Source organism: Sturnus vulgaris, chromosome Z (genome assembly GCF_052056855.1).
Source record: "Sturnus vulgaris isolate bStuVul1 chromosome Z, bStuVul1.hap1, whole genome shotgun sequence".
In the NCBI taxonomy this organism is placed as follows: Eukaryota; Metazoa; Chordata; class Aves; order Passeriformes; family Sturnidae; genus Sturnus; species Sturnus vulgaris.
In genome coordinates, this window is record NC_142283.1 from 46724260 (window position 1) to 46736350 (window position 12091).

Genomic DNA, 12091 nt, shown 5'->3' on the forward strand with positions numbered 1-12091 from the left:
TAGTGATTTAATTAAATTTGACAGAAGTAGTAGCTATTTGTTATCTGACTTACATTATTACGATATTATAATTATTCCCTCCCTTTAGATTTTACCACAGTCTAAAGTGGTGTGCAAAAACAATGTCATAAGCAATTCGAAACTTTGGGTGAATTGAAGGCGTGAGCTTTCTACCTTGATCATAAGGAGAGTTACATGCAGCTGGATATTATGTAAAAATATTATTTTAAAAATATGAATGCTTAGGTCACTGAACAAGTATGACATGACACTATAATTTCTGATTTAAGTTTGCATACTGGCATATTGATTAGTAATAAAATCTAAGTGTCTGAAGAAAATATCAATAACAAAACCAAATTTATATAGTATATATTCGTAAATTTCGGTCTCTTCATTTGCATGCAAGTCACCTATATTTGACATGTAGAAGTGTTTGAAATGTAGAAGACAATTTTACCTACTTTTACACTAAATCAAAACTTTTCTTTGCGTCAAATGCTACTAAAAAAAAATCTCTTGAATAGTTCTTGCCTTGTATGTCCTAAGAGATTTCTTACAATATGTGTCTTGTGATGCATTTTGTAAAAAATACGGTGCTTCTGTGGTTGAAGAAGTTTTTGTGACAATACAGCTAATAATTATCCAGAGATTTCTGCTTTTGTACTAAAATATACAAGGCAAATTCGGTAGCAAAGCTTCAAGAAATGAAGTAGAATCTAATAGTTTTCAATTAGTTGTTTTCAATATTAATCACTCTTTATCACCAAAACAGCATTGCTTTATGAACCATAATTTGATCCTAAAAATTATGCTGAGGCTGGGTGGAAAGGGGATGGAGAAAGAGTGTTGTAAGATAAATCCCCAAAATAGAAAATGGTAAAATCCTCATCTTTTGTTTTAAATCTTTCTATTTTACTCTGTCAGTTTCAGTCTGTGGTGGACAGAGCTAGGAGCTAATTAGGAGCTTTAGCAGTACATTTTCTTTTTGCTTATTTTGTGTTAAATCATGTTTAATAACTATGTGGAATACAGATTTTGTGCTCCACAGGTCTAAGCTCCAGGTAAATCTGTCTGACCTCATCTTTGCAACTCTGTATGTTCAAGTTAATTGTAACTCAGAATTTGTCTTCCTTTTGACTGGATCTCACAATTTGACTTTGTCAAGAGTAGGTGATCCTAGTTCTCAAAGCAGGCAAATTTTCAGCCTTTTTTCAATGGAATGTAACATGTGATGCTGACTTATCCTGGCCAAGCACTGTTAAGATCTGATGGTCAAGCAGTAAATGTTTCGTAATTGTTTTTCTTACATAGCTAGTGGTCATTCATAGAGATTAGTTTACCTGTAAGAACAAACTGAACAGATTTTACTGATGTTAGATGATTTTTAGTCCAGTCTGTTAAGTAATTTTATTACTAGTATTTCTGGTGGAATTTCTTTCTGGAAATCACAGGCACCTTCCTTTGCTTCTTGCTGTCTATTGTTCTGCTGTGAATAGTTTGTGCCACAGAGGACTAACTTTTCTGGAGTGTAACTGCTTTTTTTTCCTAGGTATGTTTGCAAAATTACTGGGATCAAGATGAGTTTTGCATTTGCTGCCTTACTGCTCTTTGAAATGTTTCCTGAACACCCTCATTTTTGGCCAGCAAAACATGGTTTTTTACTCAGTTTTATTAGTGATAGGGAGCACATGTAGTTAGTTAAAACAGTGTTAGAAGCACGATACATATAAGAAAATTAATGACAAAACTGTCCAGACCTGTCTATTCAGTTTAGAATTCAGTTTAGATATGAACTCAGAATACACAAACTTTAATGAATTAATGATTTTCTCAGCAATAATAATGGTAGCTTGTTATTCATTCTCAAAGTGCTTCACAGACATTACTTGATTAAATATTAAGGAAACATGAAGAATAGGCTTGGCAACAGGTTGAATCTCTAGTGTGTTTGTGTTTCTGCTCTTTTAGAAGTATCACAAGGTCACTTTTTTTCCTAATAATCAAATATGCGAAAGTATCTTCCACTGAAGTGCTTTCTATAGGGCAGTCATTCTGTATGAATGTGTTTAGGTTTCTCTAAGAGTCCATATGCAGCTTTGAATTTCTTGGGATACCCAGCTTTGGATCTGGCCTTCCTGAATTTAGGTGGCATTAAAGCTGTAAGTTAAGATCACTGTTGAATCAGCTGTCATTTGAAATCACTGTGTCACCAGTGACTGGCTGTCAGAGTGTACACTGCTTGAATTTTACATACATAACTGCTTTATTTTTGAAAAGAATGACAAAATAAAAGTGACACTGCCCAGATCATTGATTATTTTTGTTGCCTTCGCTGCAAAGTTTCTCCAAGTCATAATGATGATTGCTCATAAGATATTGTAGCAAAATGCACTGCATGCATTACAGTTAATTTCTGTTACATTTTGTTATACCCTTAGAGTATCTTTTGCTGCTTCTCTTCTGGAATTTTCTTGAACATGAGAAATGTCTTCTGAATGTTACTTTCTGCGAAAGTAATTTTTTTCCCATGAAATGAATACTTTTGTGTTAAAGTGAACTCTGTTCTCTGCTTTTTTAAGTGTAGTACACTGGGAGAACATCCAGGTTTCGTGAATGTTCAGTTCAGCTGAAATGGCTCATTATAACGTAGATTAATAATATACTTGTTGTACTAAGTCTTTTATGCATTGGTTCATGAAAATTTATTCTGACTACTCACAGAACTTAAAATTACAGAAAATCAATCACCACCTGAGGAAGCAGGTCAGCCAGTTAATAACCAGTTCTCTGATTGTCTGCTACTGACTGTGACACAGTCAGAACACAAGGGATAGTGTTCTTAAGGTCTGTTGAGGTTCCTGCTTCTGGCCATGGCATCCATGTACTTCATAAAGACAGTTTCCCTGGTGTGTAGAGGTTGTATGCCACTTCTAAAGGCTTAGAGAACTTGTCAGAGCCTCAATGGAGGCTGCTGTCACCAGTGTTGTTTCCTCAAGAAAGCATCCTGAAAATTCATGCTGCCGTGGGAAGCTTGATGGTCCTTAGGTAGCCTCTATAGTCCAAATGAGTTGGAGATGGTACCAGTAGGAAGTTCTGTCTCTTGTAACAGCTCCCCCCTTTGTGGCTTTATGCCTCAGAGGAATTTGTGGCTGTTGTACCAGTGGAACTTGAGTGGCAGTTCGAGCAACAGTAATTTAAGAAATGTAGAAGTGTTTGAGTGCACAGTTTATCATCTTCCTATGAAAAAATAGTCTTATGCTGGAAATACAGTTTATTTTAAAGATATTTTGTAAGAAATGCCACTGTTTCACTAATTTGAACAATTTTTTTCTGCATTTTGAAAAGTTATGTTTTTAATACTTATGTAGAGCAAATCAAGAACTTCTGTCTTAGCTGAAGCATGTCGAACAAGTGCTTGGTAGACCATTACACCCAAATAAGTGAGATTACAACATGTGTCTTTGAAGATTTGAACTTCTATTGTCTGTCTCTAACGATTATGTATATATATTGTGTATTTGGGAACTTTTTTTCTCTCGGTATAAATATAAACGTATTTTAAATGGCAGATTGGTCCATGAATTTGTTTTTAATGCAAAAAACAAAACAAGAAGCAAACCCCAAGCAAACATGTTAACATTTAATCTTCCAGTAATGGAATTGGAAACAAAATTCTCAGCAACTTACAATAGCAATGCGGTTCAAAAGTATTTTTCTGATGCCTGTTGTGAGAAGTTAGGGTATGTAAAATAAATGATGTATAGAGCTGTAGGAATGCGACTTTTGCAGACTACCTTATGTCTAAGGAACATTAAACATAGGGTTCTCGTTTAGCAAATAAATAACCATTCATTTCAATGGCTGCATAGTCTGGACTTTTGTGCATATTTTTGCAAAGATGAGAAGAGGCCATTAGGGATTTAATATAAAATAAATCGCCACGGGGTCTTCTTGTAGTCCTAGTCTTTCTGCCACATGGTGTGTCACTAATGTGCATAAATGGGCTTAAATGAATTTGTTATCTGTATTACATTTGCAGTATGTATATATTTATATATTATTTTTTAATTGTGTTTAAAAATAAAACATTAAATACATCATTTCTGAGAGTTGAAAACATACCATTTGTAAATAAATCAACCTTAATTAAGGTCTTAAAATGTCAGTGTGTGATATCTGCCTTAGGAAAATTTATAACATATATAGTACATAAAGCTTGAGCATACTTTCATTTGCCTTTTCAGGAGCATTAAGAAGCTAAAGTCATAACCTGGTATGACTGAGTAATGCAGCCACACGTGTGTTAACACAAACACCATCCTCATGCTTAAACATCAGACTGCTCTCTTCTGGAGGACAACAGCTTGCCAGTCCAGTTGATTCCTCCAGTCAGCCCAAGTACCCCAGTTGTAATGAATACAATCCAAGGTGTGGAGAGGTTAGACAGGCAAGCTGAATTCTCTGTAGTGACTTTTCTCTAAAGATATGAAAGAAATCTGGTGGAGAGAACCATCCAAGTGGTGTTTTTAGGTGGTTGCCATTGCAGCCAACTGGGAAGTAAGCCAAGCCAATCAGAGCAGTGACAACTGTTCCTTAGCTGCCTCCCAAGGTAAGAACAGGACCTGGCTCCTCATGTGTATTTATACAAATATACAGAGCCTGGAGAATAAACACCAGGAACTCGACGCCCAGTCCGAAAGTTAGGGTATCATAGGAGTAACTGAAACATGATAGGACAGCTCCCACCACGGGAGGAATATGATGGATGGCCATAGGCTGTTTTGTGAAGAGTCAGGGAAGAAGAGGAGGGGGACTTGCACTTTAAGTTAAGACGAACCTCAAATGTGTAGAGTCAACTCCAGTGACTATAGAAGCCCTATCAAATGTCTCTGGGTCAAAGTTAAAAGGGTCATCTCCAAGCAATATTATGGAATTTGGGGTCTGGCTGTGCACTCTGAAGGTTAGTACTAAGACAGAGGTTTTAGATTTTAGAAGAGCAAGCTTCAGCTTGCTCAGAGTTCAATTGAAAAGGAAGCTTCCATGGGGAGTAAAGGAGCTAGTGACTGCTGTGAGTTTTTCAAGATTACTCTCATGAAAGCACAAAACCAGTTCATCCTCTTCAAAGGGAAGGGAGGTAGGTGGAACATGAGACCCTCTTGATTTAACTTTGAACTTCTGAGTCTGTTCAAGACCAAAAGAGATGCATACCAGAGATAGAAGAGGAATGACAAATCTGTTGAGGACCATGAGAACATTGCCAGGGCATGAGATGCCTTAGAAAAGCAATGACTCAACTTGAATTGAAATTGGCAAGAGATGTCAGAAACTACAAGAAAGGGGTCTTTGAGTATATAAACAAAAAGCAGAAACAAGAGGAAACTACTGGCCCAGTGTTAAATGGGAGAGGTGAGTTAGTCACCAACTGACCTGAAAATGCAGAAATTCTCAACACTTCCTTGACCTCTGTTGTCACCAGGACAGTTGAGCCTCTGACACTGGAAGCAGAAGTCTGTGTTGATGCAAACAGACCCACTGTCAGTGAAGGAAATATAGCTGCATGGGCTGTTACAGGAACTTAGCTCCTGCAAATCAATAGGACCTTACAATATCAACTCAAGAATAATGGAGAGCTGTCTGGGGTCATTGTGAGTCTGTCCTCCATAATCCTTGAGAAGTTATGGAGACATCAAGAGACATCCCAGAAAACTAAAAGAAGGCTGATGTCACCCCCATCTACAAGAAGGGCTTAAAAGAGGACCCAGGAAATTACAGGCCTTGGAAAAGTTGTAACACAAACCCTTCTGGGAGGATTCATTGCAAGTCAGATGAACCCGGTGATTGGGAAATGCCAGCATGGGTTCACCAAGGCCAAATTGTGCTTGACAAACCTTGTACAGCAAAGTAACCTGCTTGATTGATGTGGGACAAGCCATGGACGGTGTCTGCCTGTGTTTCTCCAAGAGTTTCTCTATGGTCTGCCACAGCTCCTGGTGAAGCTGGTGTGTAACAATCTGGACAAGCTGCCTTGCAGAGGGTGGGGAGCTGACCACAGGCAGCCAGACCGGGATAAATGGCTCCTTTTCCAGCTGGTAACCTGCCACAGTGGGGTCCCCCAGGGATTGGTGTTGGTCCCGATGCTGTTTCATGTCTTCATAAGTGGTCATCCAGAGCACTTACAGTCACTCAGGGATCAAGTGAACACTTCGGAAAGGAGAGCCATGCTGCAGGAAAGCCTGTGTAGGCTGGAAGAGTGGGCAAAGAAGGACCTTATGAAGTTCAGCAAGGACAAGTGTAAGGTCTTCCATCTGAGAAAACAAATCCGGGAATGCAGCACAGGCTGGGAACACAAGGCTGGGAAGCAGCTCTGTGGAAAGGGAGCAGGGAGTCCCAGTGAGCAGCAAGCTCAATGTGAGTGAGCAGTGTGCTGCTGGAGCAAAGGAGCCCAGTGACACCTTGGGCTGCATCAACAGGGGCATCAGCAGCAGAGATTATCCCGCTGTTGTTGGCGTTTGTCAGGCCACACCTGGAATGCTGTTGTCAGCTTTGGCCTCTGCTGTACAGAAAAGACACGGGCAGGCTGGAGAGGGTGGAAAGAAGGGCCACAGAGATGAACAAAGGGCTAGGAAGCCTGACACATTAGGACAGAAGGCTTAGGTGAGACCTTAACACTAGATTCTAGTATTTAATGAGTGGCTGCAGAAAAGATAGAGACCCTGTTTTTACAAGGAGTCACATGGAAAAAAATGAAGGATAATGCGTACAAGTTACCCCCGGGGAGATTCTGATTAGACACAAGAGGAAAAATTTTCACAATGATAACTATCAGTTTGGAATATTCCCCAGAGAAGTGGTGCATTCCTCAACATTAGGCACTCTAAGGTTCATCTGGACAGGGTGCTGGACCACCTTGTCTAGAGTGCTTTTGTCAAAAAAGTTTGTGACTAGGTCCTCGTTAAGATCTCTTCTGTTATTCTATGATTCAAAAGAGTGCTTCCTAATTTAGTATGTGAAATCAAATGGCAGAAAAAAATGACATTTTTTACGGGGATTAGAAGGATTGCTTATAGTTTTCATATCAGATTCCTTTCAGGAATCAGAGGATGGTGTGGGGGTGATAAAGAGCTAAAGTTCCCCCACTCAGTGGGATGCTTCTGCAAGAAGTCATGTAGGATGTTACTGTGGTTTCCTGAGATTTGAGAAAAATGTAAACTTATAAAACTGGCTAAAGCCATTATATTTACCAACTTCCCAACTCAGCATGTACTGATTTATTCAACTGTCATTTTTGCAAGTTTTATTTGATTATTTTATTCTATAATACCATCATAACAGATAGTAAGCCAGAATCATCAGAATGTTTTGTACTTGCAGTATCACTTAAAAAATGCAATGCTAGGTAAACAGTGGTATCAGGTGCACAGTGGTATGTTTTTAGGATTTCATTTTTATTTCGGTATCTGAATAAATTGGATCGATGTCTTTGATCATGATTAGTGTGGCATCTGGTCTAGTTTGGTCCAAGCTGTCATTTACAATTTTGCCTTTAATGGTTTAGTTCAGTCTTAGTTCAAAAGTTAACAAACAAAGTAAAATAACTATGAAAATTATTAAAGGAATGAGCATAAACAGTCTACTAACATCAGAAATGTGCTTGTGTTTACAAGTACATTGTTCAAGAAGATAAACTGTTTTCTTTTGTATCATTTATGAAATGTGTTCAAATAAATTAAGCTAGTTTCTTTATGAAATACAGCTGTAAAATATGCACTATCTTTCAGCTAAGTAAAATGCTATAATCTACCGTATCATTATTGGCCTGTATTTCTGACTTCTACAAAGCTGACTAATTTATCATTTGTATACTCTTCTAGTTCCTGTCAGTAGCACTCAGCTTAGCTGCTTATGGGGCATAGACATTGACAGCGGGAGGTGCTGTTTTGAGAAATGTTCAGCATAAAGAGTCGTTTCTATGAAATTTAATGCACTTTTAAAAAAAAATTCAGTTTAAAACCTAGCAGGAACGTTTAAGATCTGGCCATAATGCATAAGAATATAAGAGCTCATACTCGCAATGACAATAGGAATATTACAGAAATTATATTTTCTGCTATTTAATTTTTGTTTTTCTTCACTATTGTGTGGGAAACAATTAAAATGCTGAACTGTTGATCCAGCATTACAGTATAACTCTAGCTGTAAGTAAAAAGACATTTTGAGTTTGCTAGTGTTAGTATTACAATACTACAGAAGCCAGCAAGTGTAGACAGGATGTGAAGAGAGATACAGTGTATTTCTAAATAAATAAACAAATATTCTGCTCAGTGATGCTTTTGTCACCAAGCAGAATATATCATTTAAAAGTTTTTAAATCCCTCACTTTTAAAATCATGCAATATTTATTTAGAATAGTGATATTTTGATGCAGAAATCCCATGAAGTTTGTCTGATGTGCCTTGAAATATTACTTTCGCTCCATTTGCCAAAGCATGTCCTAAAACGTCTTCTAAACTCTAATGTAAAGGAATTCTTAACACTTGTAAGCATTACAATAGCCTATGCTGTTATCATACATCACTGAATTCTATACCTTCTACTACATATCAGAAGCCCAGCCCTGAAACTATTGGGTATTTTAGGATGTAGGAACATTTTTGAATTTTGAATGAGGCAGATCAAGTGCTCTGAAAGATTTTTATGATGTGCATACGTGTCTGTTTAGATGATGATGGGAAAGATGCTTTTTTGACTCTGTAACTAGGTACACTTTCAGGACTTAAGTGTTTTGTCTAACCGGAAACTTCAGGGTTTATTTAATTTTAAATGCATTTTTATATTTTTTAATTTATAATATAGGAATGAAAAAAATTACAAAATAATTAAAGTTTAAGGCCTTCAGGCCTTAATTGGGTTTTCGGATTCAGAGTAGCTAAGAATACAAATTCTACCAAAGACCACAATTTTCCTCTCTCTTTCTAGGAGAGAGATAGCATTTTCTCAGAAAGGTAACCACTTCTGTAGTCGGAATTATTCACAGCTTCTCTGTATCTTTACCCAAACGTAGTTTTCATCATAAAGCTGCTGCATGAAGGGTATTCCCCAAAAATATAATTTCTTCTGCAACTCTGTAGCTAAATTGTTTGGGTACATTAAATACTTAGTGTATTTAAATGAATACATGTAAACTGCAGGCTCTTTGAGCCAGGAAATCCAACGTTCAGAACTCCTGTGTGATGTTGTGAGTACTGCAACATCTTTTTTAGCATTTTTTCTTTTTCCATATAGACCTGATAAAGTGTAAAATGAAAATTACTTCAGCGTAGCCTTGCATTGCTTTAATTATAAAGACCTTTATTATTTTTCCATAACAAATTCTGTGCATGAACATAACATTTTAGTCCTGAAATTCTTGCATTTCTGAAATGAAACAATATCTTTAACCAAAGTTTCTTGTTACAGATTGAATGTATCGATTACAAAAAGTAAAATAAAAAAAGAGTAGGAAGGTCTACATTTCTTGCTTTCCTGACTGCTTCTTTTTTTTTTTTAATTTTTGAAAGAATAAATCTTAATATTTTGAGTTTAATAAATTTCTACTTATTTGTGATTTGTGGCTAATAAAGAAATCATCCTTTGACGGAAAATTCAGGTATAGAGAGATTTTCTTTTCTCATGGTAGCATAATTTTAAAATTTTGGGGATTTATACAAAGCCAGAGAGTTTTTGTTACTGCTTAGACTAAAAAAAAAAACCAAAAAACAAAAGCAAGACCCAAGCAGAATAGGGTACTTTATTCAGCTGTGATCATGTAGCTCTGAATGTGTCAGAATTTCTTATACCTGTTGGGTGTCTGACTTCCAGAATTCTTATTTCTAAACATAAACACACCCCTGGCTGTTTAGGAAAAACCTATGAAGGCCACAAAGTTTATGCTGGAACACAACAGTAGTGCCTGTATATCTGCCCCAAATATGAAAAATCATGGTTTTTGCATTGCATCTATGAGGAATTGAGACATATATACAACCTTTTCACACATTGGGATGATGTCTCTCAGTTCTGTGGCTGCTTTGTTCTGGGGCTCAGATCAAAAAGGATTGTAGAGTTGGTAGTAAAATGAAACAGAGAACCTGAAAAATTATCTATCTTCATTGCCAGATGATTGTTGTTCCTCCTTTGCATGAACAACTAAAGCCCTTGGGAAAAATCTCTCCTTCCCTGGATGCTGCCTTTACAAACAAAATGAATCAGTTTGTATCTGTTATGGGTTCTGGCAGTTTCTACAGGACAAATGTCACTGCTAGATATATTGTAACTTGGCTGCATTTTATCCTTCCTCTCTTGCTGCTATTTTTGCCTTAATCACATTTTCAGAGATTTTTTTAAAACTTGATTCTCTCTCCATCCTTTATGGAGAGTGGGAGAGAGACCGGAGGGGAAGACCTAGACTTACAGAAAAAGAAAGGTAAGATAAACAAGGTCCTGAAGGAATCCTTTCAGTCCATTCTTCATTTTCCCCACTGCAAGATTGCCAGAGAGATCTGGTCAGCACTCTGCCTGGATTCCACATGCAGAACTTGATTGTTTTTTAGGTTTCATGACTGACAGCCCTTCTTGTGCGTGCTTGTTTCATCATCAGTGTTTGTCACAGTCTAGTAAGGAAGAAAGTTGAAATAGATTAATTTTGAACCTCAAATGGGAACTGTTAGTTCAGCTCTACAGTTGGTAGAACACTATGGACTTAGACTTGTAGATTGTTTGATTGGAAGAAGAATTTGAGGATGAGTTTGAAAAAATGTCGACTTTACAACCAGGAACCTCTGTAACTGTGTTTTAGAACCAAAAATCTTGACTGAACACTGATTTAAGTGTAATTTTTTTGGTCCTATTTCGTCACATATTGAATCATATTCTTCTAAAAATAAATTGATTTTGTCTAAAAGGTATGTCACCTTATCTTTTCTAATATATACAGTGTTATATGGGTTGCTTCTGAGCATTTGCTGTTAAAGAAGACTTTCTAAATAAAGGGGCTAGATATAATTCAGAAATAAAAATGTGATTTTCCTTTCACATCTCTCAGTTGAGTATTTGCCATATGGGTTGCTCAGCATTACACTCTCAGCAGGTCTAATTTATGGTAAACACACAGTGAGTGAACAGAAAAAAAAAGGCAATGAAAATATTCATATTCTCCCTTCATTCAATTTTCTTTTAAACTGAAATCAGCTTGTTCAGGTTCAGCCCATATAGTTATGGCACTTAGTTGAGTATGTGTGTATTTCCCACTCTCCTGGGAGTTTGTGAAGACTGAAATGCTACACTTCTCTTGCCATGAGACTGCTTTGCTGGAGCTTACATGGCAATGTGTAAATTATACCTTCCTCACTCTGGTCTGGCATGCTGGCAGCCGCCCCAGGGCTGTGCTTTCTCCATGAAGGGCAGTTGGTAGAAAACATCACTTTTCTTGCTGTGGTATGGGGTGTTTTAGCTTTTCCTTGGGCCTCTGCAAGAGGTTTACCAACTAAATGAATGTTTACATCATCTGGGCCACTGCTAGGATTTGGATCAGGCACAGAAAGGTATAAAATAAATCAAAAATAAATAATAGTATGGTTTTTTCTCAATCACAGCCATGGAAATCCATAGCATCAATATTTTGAAAACTTCCCCTCTCCAATGAACTCCTGGGGCTTTCTCTTAGTATTATATATATGATTTCTTTCTCTCTGTGGGTTCTCTTCTTCTCTAGGGACTTCACTGCAAATACTGTCCTTCAAAGGCTCTTTAGAGCTTGGTCCACCCTAGTCCTTGTCTGTATCAGCAAACCAAGTGACCACTGTTTAATCAGTGCTTCCAGTCCAACAAAGAAAGAGTTTTATCCTTCAGATGGGTCTGCATTGCTATATTAAAAAATACCCCAAAAATATCTGGTTTACATTTAGGAGCAGGCATATCTGAGCAAAAGAAACTCCATAGCATAAATGGATGCATTTTTCTGAATAATTGAAATGGCTGCCATTATGCACTTCATATTGTCATTGCAAACATGAAATGGCTACAAAAGGAAATGCCTTTAAAAAGCATAGGT

At 37.2% G+C, this 12091-nt stretch overlaps 1 protein-coding gene across 1 annotated transcript in view; it reads left to right on the forward strand.

The window, feature by feature from the left end:
- PRUNE2 (prune homolog 2 with BCH domain) overlaps positions 1–12091 on the forward strand; it is a 100813-nt gene that overhangs the window by 11463 nt on the left and 77259 nt on the right. The gene's annotated exons all lie outside the window — the stretch shown is intronic.